Genomic DNA, 20162 nt, shown 5'->3' on the forward strand with positions numbered 1-20162 from the left:
CTTTGACTGCTCTCAGACCCGATATCCTTATCTGTAGAATGTAGATAATACCACCTGCTCCTACTTCGTTTCAGCATTTTGTGAGAAAAATCTGACGGATGTAAAAGCTTTTTAAAAACTGTGAAATGCTATAAAAAACAAGGATGGTCTTGATAATTACAATATTATAGGACTTAAACCTGAACAGCTGCTTTTGTCTAGTTTGTACACAGAAAATTAAGTTTAAAAAAATCTCATATTTAGTAATACCAAAAGATATTGGTTGAAAGAATCATGACTACCACTTGTATAATTGTTCTACTGTTTTCCAGCTAAATAGCTTAAATCTACGATGTTCTCGTGCTGAATGGATTAAGAAAACCGCTGCCACATTAAAGGCGAAAGATTGAAAGTATATATATATTAATGAGGTGGTGGGAAGTAGGCTGACATTAAAGTAGGTCTTGAATTGTTCGGTTTCTCTAATTGAATAGAGCTAATGAGTTTCTCCGCTGAGCCTGAGCACTGGGCTAAACAGTCTAATGAGCCTCTGATTTCTGTGATCTCAATAAAGGATGGCCAACTGGCAGCCAAAAGCAGTCTGCGTCATGGGGTGATTCATCCTTCACACCTTTGGGTGAAACCTTCCTGTCAGAATGCAGGAGCAGGTTGCAAGTCCCATGCGGGGTTGACGTTGGAGTCTCTGTGGTCTTCACTCACATCAGGGACTGTAGCACCATGTCACTGCAACGAGGTGCAGAGAACGGCAAAGCGAAAGCCTCCACAGATGGTAAATCAGAGCTGGGAACAAAGAGACAAGGAGGAGACAGAATTTACTTTAACCCGCCATAATTAAAGACGGGGGTGGGAGGCGGGATCCAGGGAAGGCATGCCTCCACCCTCCTAACTTAAAGCTTACCCACGAGTTTGGGAGATAAGTTAAAAAAATTAAATGACTACTTAGTATATCTTCAGTTCTTCTGTGGAGACTTTAGCTATAATCAATCCCTTGACTTAGTTTCCAAAGCCACGTTTGATCTGGCTCAGTCTCCCTCTGCATTCCTAGCCACCCTCTGAATTTCTCATCCCCCGCTCCCCGCCACACACAGGGAACAGGGGTGTAGCTTCTCTCAGACCTGGGTGTGTTCTCAGGCCTCCACCCCTCTGTGGGTGCTGTCTCTCCTTTCTGAAACGGCCAGTCTTTTCCTCTGCATATAATATACCTTCCTTAGTGGGGACACCTGTTCTGCAAAAGCTGTCCTGAACCCCCCCCTTTCTTGTTGCTCTGCTTTCCCCAATCCCTCAAACTAGCCAAACTTGGTGCCATTCAGATCTTTGCTCACACTCTTCCCCGTCTGTTTCACTCTCTTGCCACTCATCTCTCAGGTCTCCACTTCAATGCAACTTGGACAGCCATTCCTTGGCATCCCACCCACTTCTAAATTAGAGCCCCATCTAATTTTCTACTAGAATCCTGTTTTCTCTCTTCATAACACTTATCTCAGTTTTTAAGCAATAAATATACATAGTGTGTCTACTTGATTAAAGTCCACATGCACAAATACTTTAGTATAACTTCGATAAATTTCGAGGAGTATTCATTTTGTTCTTCATCGTAGAGCCAGCACATACTGGGTGCTCAATAAATATTTGTTGAACAAATTCTCTCCTCACACTGCTCAGAGAACTTTGTTCAATCTTTGAACATAACATTTATTTTCTAGTAATGCAATTATTTGCTTACATATTTATCCCCATCTCTGGATTTTCAGCTACTCAAGACCCACTATTGTAAATCACATCACCTTATATCTTTTTTTCTTTTTTCTTTTATTTCAGGATATTATGGGGGAACAAATGTTTAGGTTATATATATTGCCTTTACCCCACCCAAGTCAGAGTTACAAGTTGTTCATCCCCTAGACAGTGTGCACTGCACCCATTAGTTGTGTATATACCCATCCCCTTCCTGGTCCCACCTTCCCGATACCCAATGAGTGTTACTACTATATGTGCACATAAGTTTTGATCTTAATTGGCTTTCATGTGTGTTTGAGATTCTCGGTGGCAGGAACAGCTTGTTAGACACATCCCTGATGCCTACCACTGTGTCTGACACACAGTTTTAAATAAATGAATGACTAGAATGCTTTTTTCCCCATTTTTTCCTGACTTCTCAAAGTATTTTTCATATAGTGGAGTATATTGTATCCCATCACTTTGGTATCTCATACACCTCTTGTGCATGTGTTTCCTGCTTAGAGCATATTCAATAAAACCTATGGAACTTCAGATTTACAGAATAGATGCGGAATGAGGAAAGTTACTGCCTTGAAAAAATGTGTTTTTCCCACAACATAATGCAGAGACCTGTAGGCATGAAGCTGCTCTCCCCCACATCGAATTTAAAGTGTGAATTGATTTATTGAAAACTGCAATTTGTGAAGTTTTCAATTGAAAGTCTACTTTATAAAGCTCATTGTACTTGTAAACAAATAGGTACACTTTCAAGCTGTGCTAAAGTAATCAGGCAAATCCTCACTCATCACCAGGGAGGAACAGGCCAGTGGCACTGTGCTCAGCTTGGGCTGCTGGCATTAGGAGCATGGACATACCCGGGCAAGTTTGAGAGGAGGGGCCAAAGGAGCTGAAGGACTGAGAGGTGCTGAATGAAAATAGAGAGTGCTTACAGAGTGCATTGCATGGTCACCCTTTTTAAATACCTGAAGGACTGCCACTGAATTGGGCTTTTTCTGCGTGTTCCAGAAGAAAGGCTCGAGGTGGAAGTGGGATTTGTATTTAGTATAAAGAAAAATTGTTTAACGGAATTGTACAGACGAGAATGGGCAGCCTCAGAAGAGACACATTCTGGACACCAGAGTGGGTGCAAGACAGAGGAGAATGATAGTGGCTGATGTTGTGGGAGGTATTTAAGCATCAGATTTTGGAATGGGGATGGTGAGGGAGAAGTAATTAATACTAATGGCAATGATTTATGGAGGCAGCTGCTGTGCTTAGGCGTTTAATCCCCTATAATGCCCTACGTTGTGCAAGTACCTTATTACCCTCCATTTCGCAGATGAAGTAACTGAGGCACACACAGCTTCAGAATGTGCCCAAGGTCACCGAGCTAGGGAGGGATCCATTCGGGATTCAAGCCCAGGTCCATCCGACTCAAAAGCCTGTGCTTTTAGCTGCAAAGACTGCTAAAGTCCCAACTCTAATATTTGAGACTCCTTGAATATTGAGATACCAAGAAAAAACAAATAAAATATTCTCAAATGTAGCCAATGAAGTGAGTCCTTCACCTTCTCCTTTTTCTTTGTCTTCCAGTATAATTCCTATGCTTGTGACTACAGAGCATCAAACCAGTTTTCAAGTTTACTGTGTGTCTCTGTGTGTATGTGTGCATAGATCTGACAGGGCTAGTTCATTTCAAGTAACCAAGTATGTCTTTGGACAGCTCTTGTCAAGATCCAATAGAAGAGCCAATTCCAAAAATATGTTCCTTTAGTGGTTTTTTAGGGTTCTCTGCTCTGCACGGATTGACAATGTGGTAACAAGAGACATTCTGGAGACTGGATTTAATGCAACCATATGCTAGACAGAATGAGAACCCATATTGCAGCAGACCAGCCGGTACATTTCCATGTTAACAGAAGCTTGATTGCAAATTACATTTAGTCTCAACAGCTCAGTTCACTGCACACAGATGCCATGGGGGCCTGTAAAGTTAGCGAGATGTGGGGGAGTACGACTAACATTTTTTTAAAAAAAAAAAAATCCTTCAGCTGATAGAATGCCAAGGAGCATCAGCGCTGATGCTGAAAAGAAAATGCTGCTATATTTGTTTTGCCAGAAAAGGAAAAATAATCATTGTCGTGAGTTGTTAGTCAAATTATGAATACGAGCTCGGCTGGTAATTGTCTGATAATACAAACAGTGATATTAGGGTTGTCAGATGCTGCATGCGCTATTTGACAGCTAACATGTACATGCTCTCTGAACGAGGAGTTGGTTCACTGATTCCAAAAGTCAGGCAGACAGAAGGGTGGGTGATTGAGCAGAACTTCCCCAGGATCCTGGCCTCATGTCCAGAGCTGGATCTGGGTCAACTTCCCAAACTGTGGTCAGCACCTCCCCATGCAGAGGAGGATCTGTAAATTATGGAAAGAATACAATGTGTATTTGGGTTGTAGATTCATCTCTTACTTGCTGTGAAACCCTGGGCAAGTCATTTAACCTCGCTGAGCTTAGATTTCTCCACTTTTAAAGTGGGGATAATAAATTCCAAGCAGGTCCTCCTCCTAGGATTATTGTTAGGATCAGCTGAGAACTTTGTGTGTGAGCATACAGTAAACCACACGATGCTCTATAAATGTCGAGGCTGTAAATTGTCTACTTGGCTGAGTTTCTTTTTGCTCCCATTTTAAGAACTGAGCTGGAATGATTTCTTGTCCATTTTCTCATGGCTGAAGCAGACTCTTTTTTTGTCTGGGTATAAGCACCTTTCAGTTAAAATCATTCATCTTCTTTCTTCTGAGGAGTCTGGCCACCAGGTATCTCCCTCCGGAGCACTGCCTGACTCCTTTATCACATTTTTTTCCCTCAGGGAAGCCAGAAGGTTTCCGCCAAGTCCAATCATGTATCCACAAAGCCCTCATTCTCTCCATCCTCCTGTTCTCCAGATTCCAAGCGGTGGTAGACACCATTATGCTCAACAATATGTGTTCTCCCCTTAAACTCCAATTCCCAGGATCCCTTGCAGTTAAGTGTAGCCATGTGGTTAGGTTCTAGCCAAAGGCACATGAGCAGGAGTGAAGTACACAACTTCCAGGCCTCACGTTTAAGCTTCCTATGCATGATCTTCACTCTCTTTCCCTATCCATCAGCTACGTGGTGAAGACTTGAGAACTATAGGAGGACAGAGCCACAAGATGGAATGAACCTGGGCTTCTGAATGACTGCGTGGAGCATAACCCCCTGCCAACCTGTATTGGTCTGTGAAGTGAGTAAGAAATAAAAGTCTATACTCTTAAGCCAGTGAGATTAGTTGGTCAGTTGTGAAAGTAGCTGCCCCTACCTTAAAACCCAAGAAATCATTGACTTTATCTCACTACACAAAGTGTTTTGTTACCAGAAACATAATCAGTAGCCCATCGAACACTCCCTGAACACACTGTGCACTTTCATTCCTCTAAGCCTTTGCTTACGTGACATTTTCTTTCTTGCCTCTCCTCCTCTCCTCAACTCCAACTACACTTTTCTATTGAGCAAACTTCTACCTTCAGGATCCAGCTCTGATGTACTCACTTAGATGGGTTGTCACTTTCTCCCCTGGGCTTTCACAAAATTGTACATGCCACTTATCATATCATAATGGGATTATGCCCTACATATATGTCTCTCTCCTCTTGAGACAGGGACCATGTCTTATTCAAGCCCTTAATGAATGTCTAAGAAAGCGCTCTGCTTTTTCTTTCCTCTTGGTTTTTGTGCACTACTGTAAAATTAGGTATCCTATGGCTACCTCTTCCAGCCTAAAGAAGAAGGGGCACAGAGACAAACATAAACACCCATTTCATTTAACTTTAGAAGATCTGTTATTATAGTTCAGGAAAAGAAAGACAACATCTTTCTTTCTACCCATCCACCAGCCAGGGCCTACACTTGCTACATACAGAGATATAAAAATGGAGGAGGCTATCCACTTGAGAGAAGCAGGCATAAGTTGTTGTGGACATGGAGAACTTTCTTATTAAAAGAGGCCTCCTCCCTCTCTCTTTCTGTTCACCCTATTCCCACTTGGCACCCTACTGGGACCCCCTGAAAAGATTATCCTTCAAAAGGCAAGAGGCAAAGCTATAGCGTGTTCACATCTGAGTCCAGCGTAGCCAGCCAACAGGAGCTGTGTAAAGACACAGATGCAGAGTTCTGCTCACAGCAGGACCTGGACACCCACATTAAACACTGCTTTGTACAATTTAAGGATACCCTGCTCAGGTCTAATTTGAGGGAAAAAAATCTTTTGTTTTTGATTTTGTTTTAAAGTGGCTGTTGCTGTTGTTAGTTGTTTCGGTTTGGGAGCTCCCCCTCCCACCCTAACACAAACACACACTCTTGGGTTTTCAGAAGCTGGTTTATTTTGTTGCTTTCTTAATTTTGATATTTTTGGCTTCTCTATTTGCCACCTTGACATTTTCATTTCATTAACTATTTTTTTTCGGTTAACTTCTAGAAAGTGCTTAGGGATTTCCCAAAGGTTGCAAGGCAGATGGTAGCAAAATTAGATTCCTAGATTGGGAATGGGAAGCCCAGGTTTGAGTCCTAGCTTTACTACCTAACTAGGAAAAATCATTTCACCTTAGTATCTTTGTCCTTAAATAGGAATAAAAATACAAACTCTTCCTTCTGTACTGTCAGTTCCATAAGGATAGCAATCATATCTATTTTATTCAAAATTTTATCCATACACCTATCCCAGAAGCTGGTATGTTTTTGGCCTGAATGATCGTTGGGGAGACCAAATAAGGTAATAGACATAAACACTCTATGTATTCTACAGTGATATACACAGGGAAGCTTAACTATTGCATAGATGAGGAATGCATGGACTGTCTCCGAACTGAAGAGTTACTTAACTATTTTAGGATACTGAAAGATGCTTTGGCAAATATATTTCAAATATGAATAATAACCTTGGTGTGGCCCAGGGTTGCCATGCAAAGGGGAGTCAGGGAAGAGAAGTGATGCACTATCTTAACAGTGATGAAGAGGGGAGAAGCCAGCATGTACTAGATTAGAGAGGCCTGGAATGTCCCTAGGTAGGGAAGGGTTACATGTAAGAGAGAAATCTTATTCTTACTTGCTATAACAAAACAAGTTTTATTGGCTGGCCAAGGGCATTGGAATCTAGAGTTGAAAAAGAATTTCCCCAAGGAGTCACTATTTCCTAAGATGTTTTATATTTATCTATAATCTCACCAAGTCTGAAAAATGACTTAAGGCAGAACTTGTCAAAATAGACTATCACAGCTGATGTTTGAACCAGTCAAATCTCTCATCTCATAGATGGGAGAATCAGGAGAAACTATGTGTCTGAGATGACTCAGCCAGATGTGATATTCTGTGCTGGCCACACTCTTGAAACAGATTTCCAAATCACAAATAGCAGGAAACACTAACAATACTGGCTTATAGAAAGAAGGAAGATTAAAAAGGATGCACAGAAAAGAACAACAGCGGCAAAAGTAGGACCACTTCTTGGGTTCCCTGTGGTTCTTCATCCCTGATTCCTGCCCAGTTCAAGACCTAGCTGCTTCCTTGCCCTTGGCTTCTGAAACCTCCATATTCTTAAAATAAATTTCTCTTTGTTTCCAGGTAGTAAAATTGGTTTTTGCTAATGGGAACCAGGAGTCCTTAGAAAGCCTATTAACTGAAAGCTTCTTGAGGGTTCAAACTTCTTCACAGCTCCTAGCACAATGCCCTCCAGAGAGTGGGTGCTCAGTAAAGGTAAGATGTTGATAATGAAGCTTCAGGAATCTTCCCTAATATCTCCTCTCCAAAAATGGCTCTCTTTTCCCAGAAGTCCTCTCCCATAAGGACCCTGCACTGTAATTGCTAATATACTTGTCCCATCTGCATTTCTAAAACAATGTTCCCATGTCCCAGCATATCTGTCACTGGTTCCCATATATATTCCACCAGTTCCCATATAGTAGTGGGGAAAGCGAAAAAGCTGGAGGCCACTGTGCTGGAACTGTAAGCTCATTTATTGCATTACATTCATTATGCATCAACTGTAAGCTAAATCATGTTGAGGGGAAGTACAAGAAGACAGAGTCAAAATTCTAGACTCTAGGGACAGAGAAATGAGTAGCCTATAATCCCTATTCCTTAAAGAGCTTAGAATTCATGGGGGGATAGACGTAAGCACACCCAACTAGAATATAATTTAAGTATTATAATAGTCTCAAGTACACAGTCCTACAAGAACTCAGGGGTTATGCTGGTACATAGAGATGTGAGATCAAAGAAAGCTTCAGAGAGTAGAAGACATTTGAATTGGCCTGTGAAACGTGCGTAGGTTCCCCAGATGGCGAGAGTCAGGAAGAAGGGCATTCTAAGCAGAGGAAATAACAAGTTCAGTGACAAAGAGGGGTGGAAAGATGTGACAATGATAGGGGACTACATTCATCTGGAAAGGCTAGACCAGCATTTTCCAGAAGATGCTCTGGGGAAAAAAAATGTTCCATGGTCAGTAAGTTTAGGAAATGCATCATATATTCCCTGAGAAATATAAAATGCATATTTGCCTTATAAAGTCTCTGAGAAATCAATTAGGAGGCTACACTGAAGGGGGACAGTGGAAGTGAGCACAAAAGAGGATGGATGTAGAGAGATTTTAGAGTGAGCATAACCAGGACTGACAAACATAGAAGAGGTATGGATGTAAGAGGATCAGGTTTTAGCTCATTGGACTAAATAGATGACAATGCAATCTGAGGAGAAAAGAGAAGTATTTGTAAAAGGTAACATGGGTTTTGAAACTTCAGTCCTGTTGAATGTGAGCTGACTGTGGGGCAAGCACATACAGATGTCAAGAGACAGTTGACAGTACAGGTCTGGACAGTCATTAAACCTGCTATAGAAAATTTCAAGCCCTGGGAAAGGCACTGGATTGGATGAGCCCCAAGATCCCTTCTGGCCCAGAGCTTCTGTGATTTTTGTGGTCAGAAGGACCCATGCTAAAGAGTGTAGATGGTCCCGTCTCTGCTAACCACATCCAAGTGCATAACCTCCTGCAACCGGTCATGGAAGTACTGACCACAAAGGGGAGCTCAACATTTGCACACATCCCAATGAAAAGAAGCAATTTCTTTAAGAAATGTATTTAACCAGTAAAACTTTACAGTGACCCCAGTAAAATGATTCACCTTCTGCTGCCCTGGCCTCACTCAGAAGAAACAATGAAAACACAATATAGTCAAGACATCATGAAAAACCAAATGCATTCCCTGCAATGTAATCACTGACCTTTCCTAGGCAGGCTGGTAGAGTGGAGAGATCACTGGGCTGGGAGTCAGGTGGCCGAGGTTCTGGTCCTGACTAGATCATTAAATCGCCGTATGTCCTTGTGAAAATTAGTTATCTTCTCTGCGGCTCTACTAACACATATGTAAAGTGTGTTTAAAATAATGACACCTACACTGCTTATTTTTAGGGCTGTCGGAAGAGTTCGATGAGATGCATTTGTTTTGTGAAAGACGATGTTAATAATGAATACTATTTATTCTAAACATACTTCCTAAACAGTTGGAACTGGGAAGGACCCTGGACACTGAACAATGTAACATGCTCCTTTGGCAATGAGGAAACCGAGGCCCAGAGAGGGCAGGTGATTTACCCGAGATCAGATACCCAGCAAGGGCAGAGCCACCAGACAGGTAAGAGCCCTTCCTTCTGGGAATCACTACCTCCTAAAGACCGAGAGCTGGGACCTTGGCTGGAAAGAAATCATAAGCCAGAAAGAAAATACGAGTTGAATAGTCAGCCTGTAACATTCAAAACTCCAAGCAGCCATGAAAGCCTACGGTGTGAGTAGTCTGGCTAACACTGTCTGCTCCCATATTTCTACAAAGTGAGCAGTCTTCCTTTGCTGTGTCAACTTGAATTGGCCACAGTCTCCAGGGTCCCAGACACCTCAGCTCAAAGACTTTAATTACACTAGACCCTTCTGTGATGGTGAGCATTTTTGTACTGCTATCCTCACGGACTAGATCAGAAATTCATATGTATTAACTGCACCCTCTCCTATAGGTCCTCTCCTCTCTAACTCCAGAAGAACACTCTAGGTGAGGGGCCATACTTCATTTCTTTCCTGAACTGTGGCAAGAGTCTTCCAACTGCTCTTCCTGGTATTGCTTCTCCTTTGTCTTCTTCTCCCCAGCGTTATCATTATTATCTTCTCATAGTCACTGCTTCTTCCCTCCCTCTCTCCACAGCACATAGGGTAAGACCCAACATCCTCACCCTGGCATCCCAACCCCTTCAGGATCTGGTTCCAGTTTCTCTTTCTAATTATATTTCTTCTGGCCAGGCATAGTGGCTCACACCTGTAATCCCAGCACTCTGGTAGGCCAAGGCAGGAGGATCGCTTGAGGTCAGGAGTTCGAGATCAGCCTGAGCAAGAGCGAGACCCTGTCTCTACTAAAAATAGAAATAATTAGCTGGGCATGGTGGCATCCACCTGTAGTCCCAGCTACTCGGGAGACTAAAGCAGGAGGATTGCTTGAGCCCAGGAGTTTGAGGTTTCTATGAGCTGGGCTGATACCACAGCACTCTAGTCCAGGCAGCAGAGCGAGACTCTGTCTCAGAAAAAAACAAAAACAAAAACAAAACAATAATATTCCTTCTGTTCCCTTATTTGTACATTACATTTCAAACTAAACTAGACTCATTGCTAAATCCTGAATACCCGTAGGCCTTTCTCCACAAGTCTCTCACCTGGCAGACCATTCATCAAGACCCTCCTCTGTTTTCTTCACACTGTCATGGTCTCATGTTTGTTCCTGTTTCCAGCTCATACTCCCTTTCATTGTACTGTGATACGTGTGCTCATCCCACCTCCTTGGTAGATGGCCCTCAAGTCAATTGTCTCTCCATCCCCCACAGCACTCAGCTCAGTGCCTGGAAACCAAGTCTCATCCAGAAAAAAATAATTTATGTTATTTGAGGAAATAGATGCACTACACTAGAACTAAAGACCATCACACTAAAAACGTAAAAAAACAAAAAAACAAAACCCAAACCATCTTTGGCTAAAGATGAAAGTATTCCCATGCAGCTTCAAATCGGAGTTGAGTAGTCATTTCTCCAAACATTTAGAAAAATTGTTTTACCTGTTTTCCCTCTTGACTATTCAGTTGCCTAAGTTGCTTTGAAGTCTGTAAAATGGCCAATATCTCCAATCAGAGGAGTGTTTCCTTTCCAGACAGGAAGATTGCCGCTAAGTAGAGAAGGCACTCTTGTTTTTGCAGTCTGGCTACAACGGTGACTCATCCAGTAAAGCCAGAGGCTGTCTGTTTTGATCTTTCACTTTTCAGAGCCTATTTACAGTTGTAATTTTCTTTCTTTCTCTCTCTCCCTTCCTGCCTCTGGTGACTTATCGGAAGGGTCATACACATTTGACAAACAGAACCAGTATAAGAAGAGAGACAGCATGCGATTAAACATACTTTCAACTAAAGCTCGCCAATCAATGCTTGTGTTTACAGCTCTGATGGTAGGGTTCTGGTAATGACTTGGCCTTTTTCTCTTTGATTGAGTATTCCCTTGGGCCTGCCAGCCTGGGCTCCTGTTATTTAATGAGGACATTGGAGCGCAACCTCAAGATGTCTGCAAAAATGACCTTTTTTTTGGGCTTGCTCCAAATGCAAAGAAAAGTAGAGCCCAAGTTAGACAGGGTGGTTCTGGAATACAGTTTTGGAATTTTCTTTTTCTCCAGAAGCTTGGAATCATGGAAATCACACACCATCAGAGCCAGAGAGAACCACGGGAATGATCTAGTTAAAAGTTTTCGTTTTTCAGATGAAGAAACTGAGGACCAGAGGGGAAAAGCAAGTTGTCATGAATTACATGACACAGTCACAGCAAATCCTAGTTAATGTTCTTTTGAATGGATTGAGACAGAAATTAACAACTGGCTAAATGTTTCCTTTGAATAAAAGCAAAGCCTCTCTTCATTTCTCGTGTGTTATATTATGGCATTATTACGCTCTCCTTTTCCTGCTCAAGAAGATGAGAGACAAGTAGCACAATCAAAGGAATTAGCCTCTGGTTGTAAGTTCATGTCTCACTGTTAACTTTGAAAGCAACACAGGCTAAGAATAAGGGTTGATGGTGAAGGGTCTCAACAAAGACAACCTCAGAGGTCCCACCTCTGCCTCATTCACTCTGTATCAGCATTTTGGCTTCACCCACAAAATGGGGGACTCATTTACCAACTGAACATTCTTATGAAGTTTAAATGAGAAAATATGGTCAGAATGTGCTTGATAATATAAAGTTCTATTCGTGAGAAGAATTATAACTATGATGTAGACTCCTATCTATATAGTCTTGTTTTCTTCAAGATGGAGATTTCATATTCTTATGTTGAAAGTAACTCCTTAACCCTGAATGGAAGACTTTAAAGATGATTCTTAGCTATAAATCTTGCACATGCTCATTGTGGACCATTTGGAAATTTAATAACATATTTTTTAAAAAGAAAACAAAATCACTAGTAAAATTATTATCTAGATATAACCATACACATATATTCAGTTAGGATAAAATTATTATAATTTTGCCTTTTATGAGTTTTTTCTAGGCCATTGCATATATACATATATATCTCTCCAACATGAGAATGTATCATAATATATTTTAAGAATATTATCTTAAATAACATTATCTTTTTATAATGTATATAAGTAATTTATTAGAAATTTTCTTAGCACAATTTAAAGATTGAAGTCCCAGTTGGAGTTTCCTTGAGCCCTCTTGTAGATAGCGTTACTATATAATCTCTGTTCCAACTGAGAACAATTTTAAGAGTGGAAAGTCATGCTATTGATAATTATGCTACAACAAAACACCATAAATCTGAACTCTTGTGAGCCAAGTGAAACGTAAGGCCACTCTACTTACAGTTGTGAAGAATTTTAAGAATTTCATCGACTAGTGGGAACATAGCATAAGGTAAAAAACACATATCTCATAACCAGAAGTTTTGGGTCCAAGCTCATAATCCACCATTGTTAACGAAAATGACACATGGCCCTGAACCTCACTTTCCTCATCTCTAAAATGCAAGTTATTCCCTGCATCTCAAACTCAGGTTAGTACCTACATTTGAGAAAGAATATAAAGGCTGTGATAGCTGGAATAAACTCTACTGTTGGGAGGATCTTTTTATGATATTAGTGCAATGAGATTTATACTCTTCATATCAGCATGCATCATAGGTGTGTCCTAAGCAATTCATGTTCTGTCTGCATATGCAAATGATTCCTTGATAACAGACCACTCACCCAGGAAGGAGAATCCACATTTGTCTCTAGTTGCATCCCATTAACACTCCACACCAAGGAACTATATCAGTGTTCTCTTCACTGCTGTTTAGTTTGATTAACTATTAATACTAGTTAAAATAATAGGCTATGGTTTTGAACATGCAGCCCATCTTCCTCTCTTGATATTCGGGTTACTGAGATTATACCGGTAAGGTCTATTCCAGATCAGTTGAAAAATAAAACACCAAGAATAGAAGTTTATTTTTTCTGGGTACTATATATAAGTTAATTCCCCATTGTCTTAATGAGGAGCAATGTTTGAATTCTCTGGAGCCTCACAATTGATTCCAAGCAAGAAGGAATCACGGGTCCTAAAGGCAGTCAAAATTGTTATCTTCTACTTGAGTCTTTCTTTCTATAAATTACAAGAAAGAGGCCATGATGCTTATAACCCTACACTCTAAGGTGCCAAGATCTGCATGTACATTGTGATCATCTGGTTAAGGATGTTCTATACTACTCAGAGCTGAGCTTGCCATGAGCGCTTGATAACTGCATTGTGACTCACCTATCATTGCCATCATCATCGGTGTACTCATTTATCGGTTCAATATTCAGCTGAGATGTTTCATTATCCCTCTTATAAAGAGTGCCTCAAGCATTTATCTTTGATTTATCAGCCTCCTTGGGATTTTTTAGGCATTTCTCTTTCCTTCACAGTACCTCACACAATGGCCTGAATAGACGTAAGTGTTTAATCAATATTAGTAAAATAAACAAAATTATTTCCATGCTCTTTCCACTGTACACTTGAAACAATCATAGCTATACAGTAGCCCAAACTTTTACACATTTTTCTTCATCCATGCTTTTGTGAAAAAGCAATAGACTTGGAATTATTAAAAAAATAACTGAGCTTAAATAAGAGGTGAAGCAACAACTCTTTTCTACAGAAGAATTGCAATTAATAAGTGTAGAGGAAATGAGAAAATACAAAATGATCATGAGAACTTCACAATAACAATGGCAGCAAGCAAGATCCACCAACAGATGCCAAAATTAGTGATGGAAAGTTTAAGTGGAAACAGGATATTTTTAGTCTCAAAGTGTTTCTTCTCAAAATATTTAGTAATCACAAAAGGGAAAATAATAAATTTATGTGGAAAAACCCAGCAGACGTCATTTTAACCAAGTGAGCAAGGTTAATGTTGCCAATAATACACGTCAACGTAATATACCTGATACCATGCCCCGGGTAGAACACATCCCTGCTGTGGCATCCTCCTCAATACCTTCAATATGGTACTAAGAAAACATCAGACAAACCAAAACTGAAGGACATTCCTCAAAATAACTAATCAGTATTCTTCAAAATTGTCACAATCATGAAAGACAAGGAAAAACTGAGGAACTATTTCAAATGAAAGAAGAGCTGGCAACTAAAAGTAATGTGGGACTTTGAATTGGAATGAGAAGGGACATTGGTGGAAAAATTGGTGAAAGATGAATAAAGTCTGTACTTCAGTGAATAGTACTGTACTGAGATAAATTTCTTAGCTTTCATCATTGTTCAATGGGTGTATAAGATGTTAACATTAGAGGCAGTGGGTGAAGGGTATACAGGAACTTTCTGCAATTTTTTTGTAAGTCTAAAATTATCTCAAAATAAGAAGTTTAAAAAAGTAACTGAGTGTAAGTGCCTACACTGCCACCTATCAGCAGCATGTCCCTAGGTAAGTCATCTATGCTCTCTGCACCTCATCTTTCATCTCTAAGATTAAAAGACCACAACCTACTTTTTACTGATGTGAGGTCAAAATGAGATAAGGAACATGAGGGCACTTTCAAAACTATAGATTATTTTTAAAAAATATTTTCTATTACTATTTAGCCCCTTGGCCTTTCCTGTCCCATCCACCTAGGGTTACCAGATAAAAAGACAGGACCTCAGTTTAATTTGAATTTCAGATAAACATCAAATTTTTTTAGTGTAAATATGTCCCATGTAATAGTTGAGACAAACTTACACGTAAACAATTTTTTTGTTGTTTATCTGAAATTCAGATTTAACTGGATGACCTATATTTTTATTTGCTAAATCTGGCAAACTTACCTCCATGCAACTTCTAATACTCTTTTTCTTTAAGGCTTCTCTTCCTTCCCCCTTCTGCCCTGCTCTGCACGGTGCTGGCAGTTCTGGTACAAGGATTCCACCCAAGCGCCATGGCAGCCCATGCTCCAGGAGAGATGCACAAAGGTTGGCAACCACAAGACTCCCTTAGAGTTCACGGAGAGTGCATGACTCAGAGGAATTTTCTCCTTCTGACTCATTTTACAATTGTGCAAATTTTATTTGCAATTTCTTAGGGTATTTTTATTTCTCACCTCTTACAACAGCTCAATAATACAAGCGTTGAGAAAATTTTTAAGGATTGATGAAAAATCAGAACCATCAACAACCTATAATATGGTCCTAGTAGACCAAAGTAGCAGCCTACCTCTTGGGACCTATGGTATGGTTTTGGGGAGGGAATAAGAGAAAAGAAGAGGGAGAATTTGAATACAACACTTTCACATAGACCAGCTAACCCTGTAGGGAATTGTGCCTGTACTTACTTTCCTGGTGAAAAACTGAGGCTCAGGGAAGACAAAATAGCTTAGACTCTACCTCATGAGGAAATGATCATCTGTTTGCTCCAGGCCATTTGCCACCTGTATTATTTCTCTTTTACAGTATCTGGACCTCAAGTTTCCACTCAAAGCCCACCTCTCTTGTGAGTTTTCCTTCCGATTCTCCAAACCAAGTATGATTTCTTTTTCCCTGAATCTCCACATTGCTTTAAAAAGACCCGAGACCTTTACCCGGGGTTATAGCCACATATATTCATATTTTATCTCCTTTTTTGGCCTCGAGGGCAAAGATTGTGTTGTGTTCACATCCAGATTTCCTACAGTGCCTCTAAAGCGAAGATGATACTTCCTAAAGTGGAAGTTGAGAGGCCCAAGTACTGGTTCAGACTGACCACTAACTTGGCACACCGGTAACAGTACATACCGTGGCAGGAACAATTTTAACTTTCATCAATAGCTTTAATTTATTTACATGTCATCACCTAGATGATCTCTAGGATCCTTCCAGTTCTGACATTCTGCCTCTTGGGACCCTGGTTTCTGATGAAGCAAGCATCTAAATAATGGTTTTATGGTACCACGCTCACCATTCCTTTTCCCCACCTTGAAGGTGTATCATAAATATTATCAAGAGGGTAGGGTGTGGTGGCTCATGTCTATAATCCCAGCACTTTGGGAGGCTGAAGCAAAAGGATGACTTGAACCCAGGAATTCAAGACCAGCTTGGGCAATATTGTGAGACCCCCTCTCTGAAAAAAAATAGATAGATTAGCCAGGCATGGTGGTGCATGCCCATAGTCCTAGCTATTTGGGAGGCTGGGATGGGAGGAGACTCACTGTAACCCCACAAGTTCAAGGTTACAGTGAGCTGTGATCATGCCACCACATTCTAGCCTGGGCAACACAGCAAGATGCCATCTAAAAAAAAAGAAATAAAGAGAAAAATATTATCAAAGATCTTCTGTAGGGTATGTGCCAGACTCCAAAGACTCCACAGAGTGAGCAGTAATAGGCTTTAAGAGGCTTTCCATGAATCAACAGCGTGAAATCTCAGGGTATCTTTTTACCCAGGCCATCTTCAGGAAAGATCCTGCCTCAAAGGGAGGATACAGTTTTATATTGACTAACAGAAGTCACAAGCTCTAAATTTATATGTTGTTTCATAGGCTATTCCTACTGGATTTAAGCCCAGAAACTAGATTCAAACCCTAAATCTACTCTTTTAAAGGAGAGTAACATACTTCACCTTTCTGTGCTTCTGATTACGGATCATTTCACAGTGGAAATCAGGTGAGTTAAGAGCTGCCCATCTTTCCTCACAATGTTTGGTAGGAATCAAATAAGATACAACCAGCAATAACTTGGAGAGTTATACCACACACCAGGCACCAAGCTAAACATGTCACGTGTATCATTTAATCCTTCTGATGCTCCTGTAATTTTGGTAGTCCAATTCTCATTTGGAATGTGAGGAAACGAAACCTAAACTCGGCAAGTTTGAACAAATTATATAAGGTCACAAGGGAATGGGATTTAAACATATATTGTGGCTCCCAAAACCCCTGGTCTTAGACACATGTCCCCTATTTCCCACGTGAAATGCTTTAAAATCAGAAAACATCACGCACATCAAAGAATTCTCACTTAATCCTTACAACACAGCAAGGATCGATAAGGCAGATATTTTTATTCCCATGTTATAAATAACCAGTGGTCAGTCTTACTGACATCTAGCTAGTAAGTGGCAAAACTAGGACTCAAACCTATCTGGCTTCTATGACCAGATTCTCTCAACTAAAGAAAGAAGCATAACCTTCAAGTTCTGTCTGAAAGCAGAATGGTATTTTTTTTTTAATGCGAGACAAAGGTCAGGCCTCCATACAAGAGTATAGCTCTATCCTCCGTGTGTCTTCTGAGTCAAATTGACTTATTTTATATGGAACAAGGAGTTTTTCCAGTGTCAGCACCTCTTAGTCCCAAATGGACTTTTCTCTGTCTCATGCATCATCCCCAAAACCAAAATTGCCAGTAAAGTCCTGCTTCCAAAATTTTTATTATCTATAATGATACTGTGAACTAAGGGAACGAGCCCAGCACTGTTCCAGGCATCAGCAGTGCTTATGGTGCTGGCAGGGAGAACTCTACTTTGCACGTTGTCAAGAAAGTTAATCTGATACAAAACAGTAAAGATGGAATATCATCAAGGTGATGGTCTTACAGAAGCATTTTTTTCTGATCATTAAGGACATTTTAAAGATAAGACAAAATATATTAAATACCAGAAAAAAAATCCCTGCAGATTCATTTTCTTAGTAGGCAATGAATCTCTCAATGAAAAAAATAAGTCTGACATGAAGAATTCTGCAAAAGAAGAGAATGGTCTTTTCTGAGCTCTGAGGCCCTTAAGCTGTCAGAATTCTAATGTGGGGCTGGAAAGGGATGCTTCATTTGTGCCTTATGATTAAGAAGACATATGAAAAGAAAGACCAAAGAAGGATTAATTGTGGGAGGGGTTGTTTACATGAAAGCTGTAGCTTTTTATTTCTTTGCCAATCTTTCACCTCTCAGGACGTCAAAATGGATGGGGGGAAGAGGAATTAATCAACTATAAACAAACAACCCTGGAAGAAGATCATCTGGTCTGACAGGCCCAGGGCTCAGGGAACGATAAGCACCTTCATTTATGTAGCACTTTACAGTTCACTGTGCAATTTCAATTAGATTATTTTTTCTGATCCTCAAAAACAATAAGGAGGGTTAGCTGGGATTAGTATCCCCATTTTACACCTGAGAAAGCTGAAACCAAGAGAAGGAAATAAACTTGCCCAAGGATACACATATAGTTTGCAGCACAGCAAGGATGTGAACCACATTCTCTGACTCTAGAATACAGTTCTCCTCCCCCCATTAAGCCACATTATTACATAAAGTAAATGTTTAAAAAACAAAACTTATTGAGTATAAGCAAACTTATTTATGTTGTTGCCTAGAAATTAAATAATTAAACAAATATTTCATTATTATCCAAGATTGGAAACCAAGAAGTATAAACAAACATTTAGAGTGGACAGAGACCTAAAAAATCACCTACTAAACTGAAAGTAGAAGAGATTAAAGCGAATCGCTTAGGATCTCAGTGCAACATCTGTTATTGTTTTGGTAGAAAGTTTATTTAACTTTCAGGCTAATAAACTAAATGTTAGGATTTCTTTAACATGAGTTACAAAGATAGGTCCACTCTCTGCCATCGTTCACTCATTCAACATTTACCTTACTCCATGCCAGTTGCTAACCCTCCCAAATCGGACGTGAAAATATTTCAGTAGTTTGGTTTTATGGAGGAAAAACTAAGGATTACCATTTTTAGCACTGACCATAAAATAACAAATGTTTTTGTAAGATAAATAGCTTCCTTATTCATAAAATTGCCTCCTGCTGCCAAGATTATTAGAATATTAAATGTGTTAATAAAGATAATTTGTATTATATATAAAACCTTTTGTTCTAAAAAAAAACTCATAAGAAATATGTATATATAAAACAAAAGAGAAAGTCCTTCACTTAAGGGCCTCTGAGGAGAAAAGAGTAATCTAAACCCTCCTGGTAAGCCGTGGGTCCTGCCTTCCCTGTCCTCCAGGGTCCTGACAGTGCAGTTTACAAGCCATTGCTTTAATTTACTGTACGGGAGAAGGCTCTTGCCACCCCTTCTGAGCTCCCATTGCACTCTGCACATTGCCTCTTTTCTAAGTGACCATGTTTTGTTGTCATAAGAAATTTCCCTGCCAGCCCCCGCCCCCCAGCTCCTTGAAGACAATCGCTGTGTCTTATTCTGTATACCCATTCCAGAGCCTTCCTAAAACTGTCTCTGACATATTGGAACTCATTAATTAATATGCCCTGAATAAATGTGTGAGTTAGTGAGTAAATGAACAGTAAGTATCTTTAAGGAGGTAATGTTCTTGGAAAAGCTGAATAATCAGAACAAATACAATTAAGTAAAGACCATACTCTGTTGCATGACTCTAGTGTATCTCAAATCCTAACCAATCGTAGATTAGTAACATCTCTAGTTTGCAAATGGAGGAGATGCCAGCCGTGCTGGGCCTGCCAAGGCCAGCAAGTCAGGGTCTGAGTGAGAGAGACTCAGGAGTGTACTTCCCAGGCACATTCCCAGTCCAAGGGAGAATCGCTTCTGTCAAGTTCATCAGCCAAATCCTCCTGACTACCAGAGGTCAAGAGCACATGCAGCAAGCCATTTCTCTACTCACCTAGGCCAAGGACAGGCTCGATAGAGTGCCAGCAAGCACAATAGATGTTTTACCTTATAAATGTGGAGGAGACAACATGTTCCTTTTAGCATTAATTGCTTCATTCAGAAGAAGCCATTTAAAATGTGAGTCTGTTTTTTTTCCTTGATGAGCAATTTCAGGCTGCCTACTAAAGCTTTTGTTGGTTGAGAGGAGAGAGAAAGAGAAAGCATTTTGTTAAGGCATT

Source organism: Propithecus coquereli, unplaced genomic scaffold (assembly GCF_000956105.1).
Source record: "Propithecus coquereli isolate 6110/MARCELLA unplaced genomic scaffold, Pcoq_1.0 Scaffold10, whole genome shotgun sequence".
Classification (NCBI taxonomy): domain Eukaryota; kingdom Metazoa; phylum Chordata; class Mammalia; order Primates; family Indriidae; genus Propithecus; species Propithecus coquereli.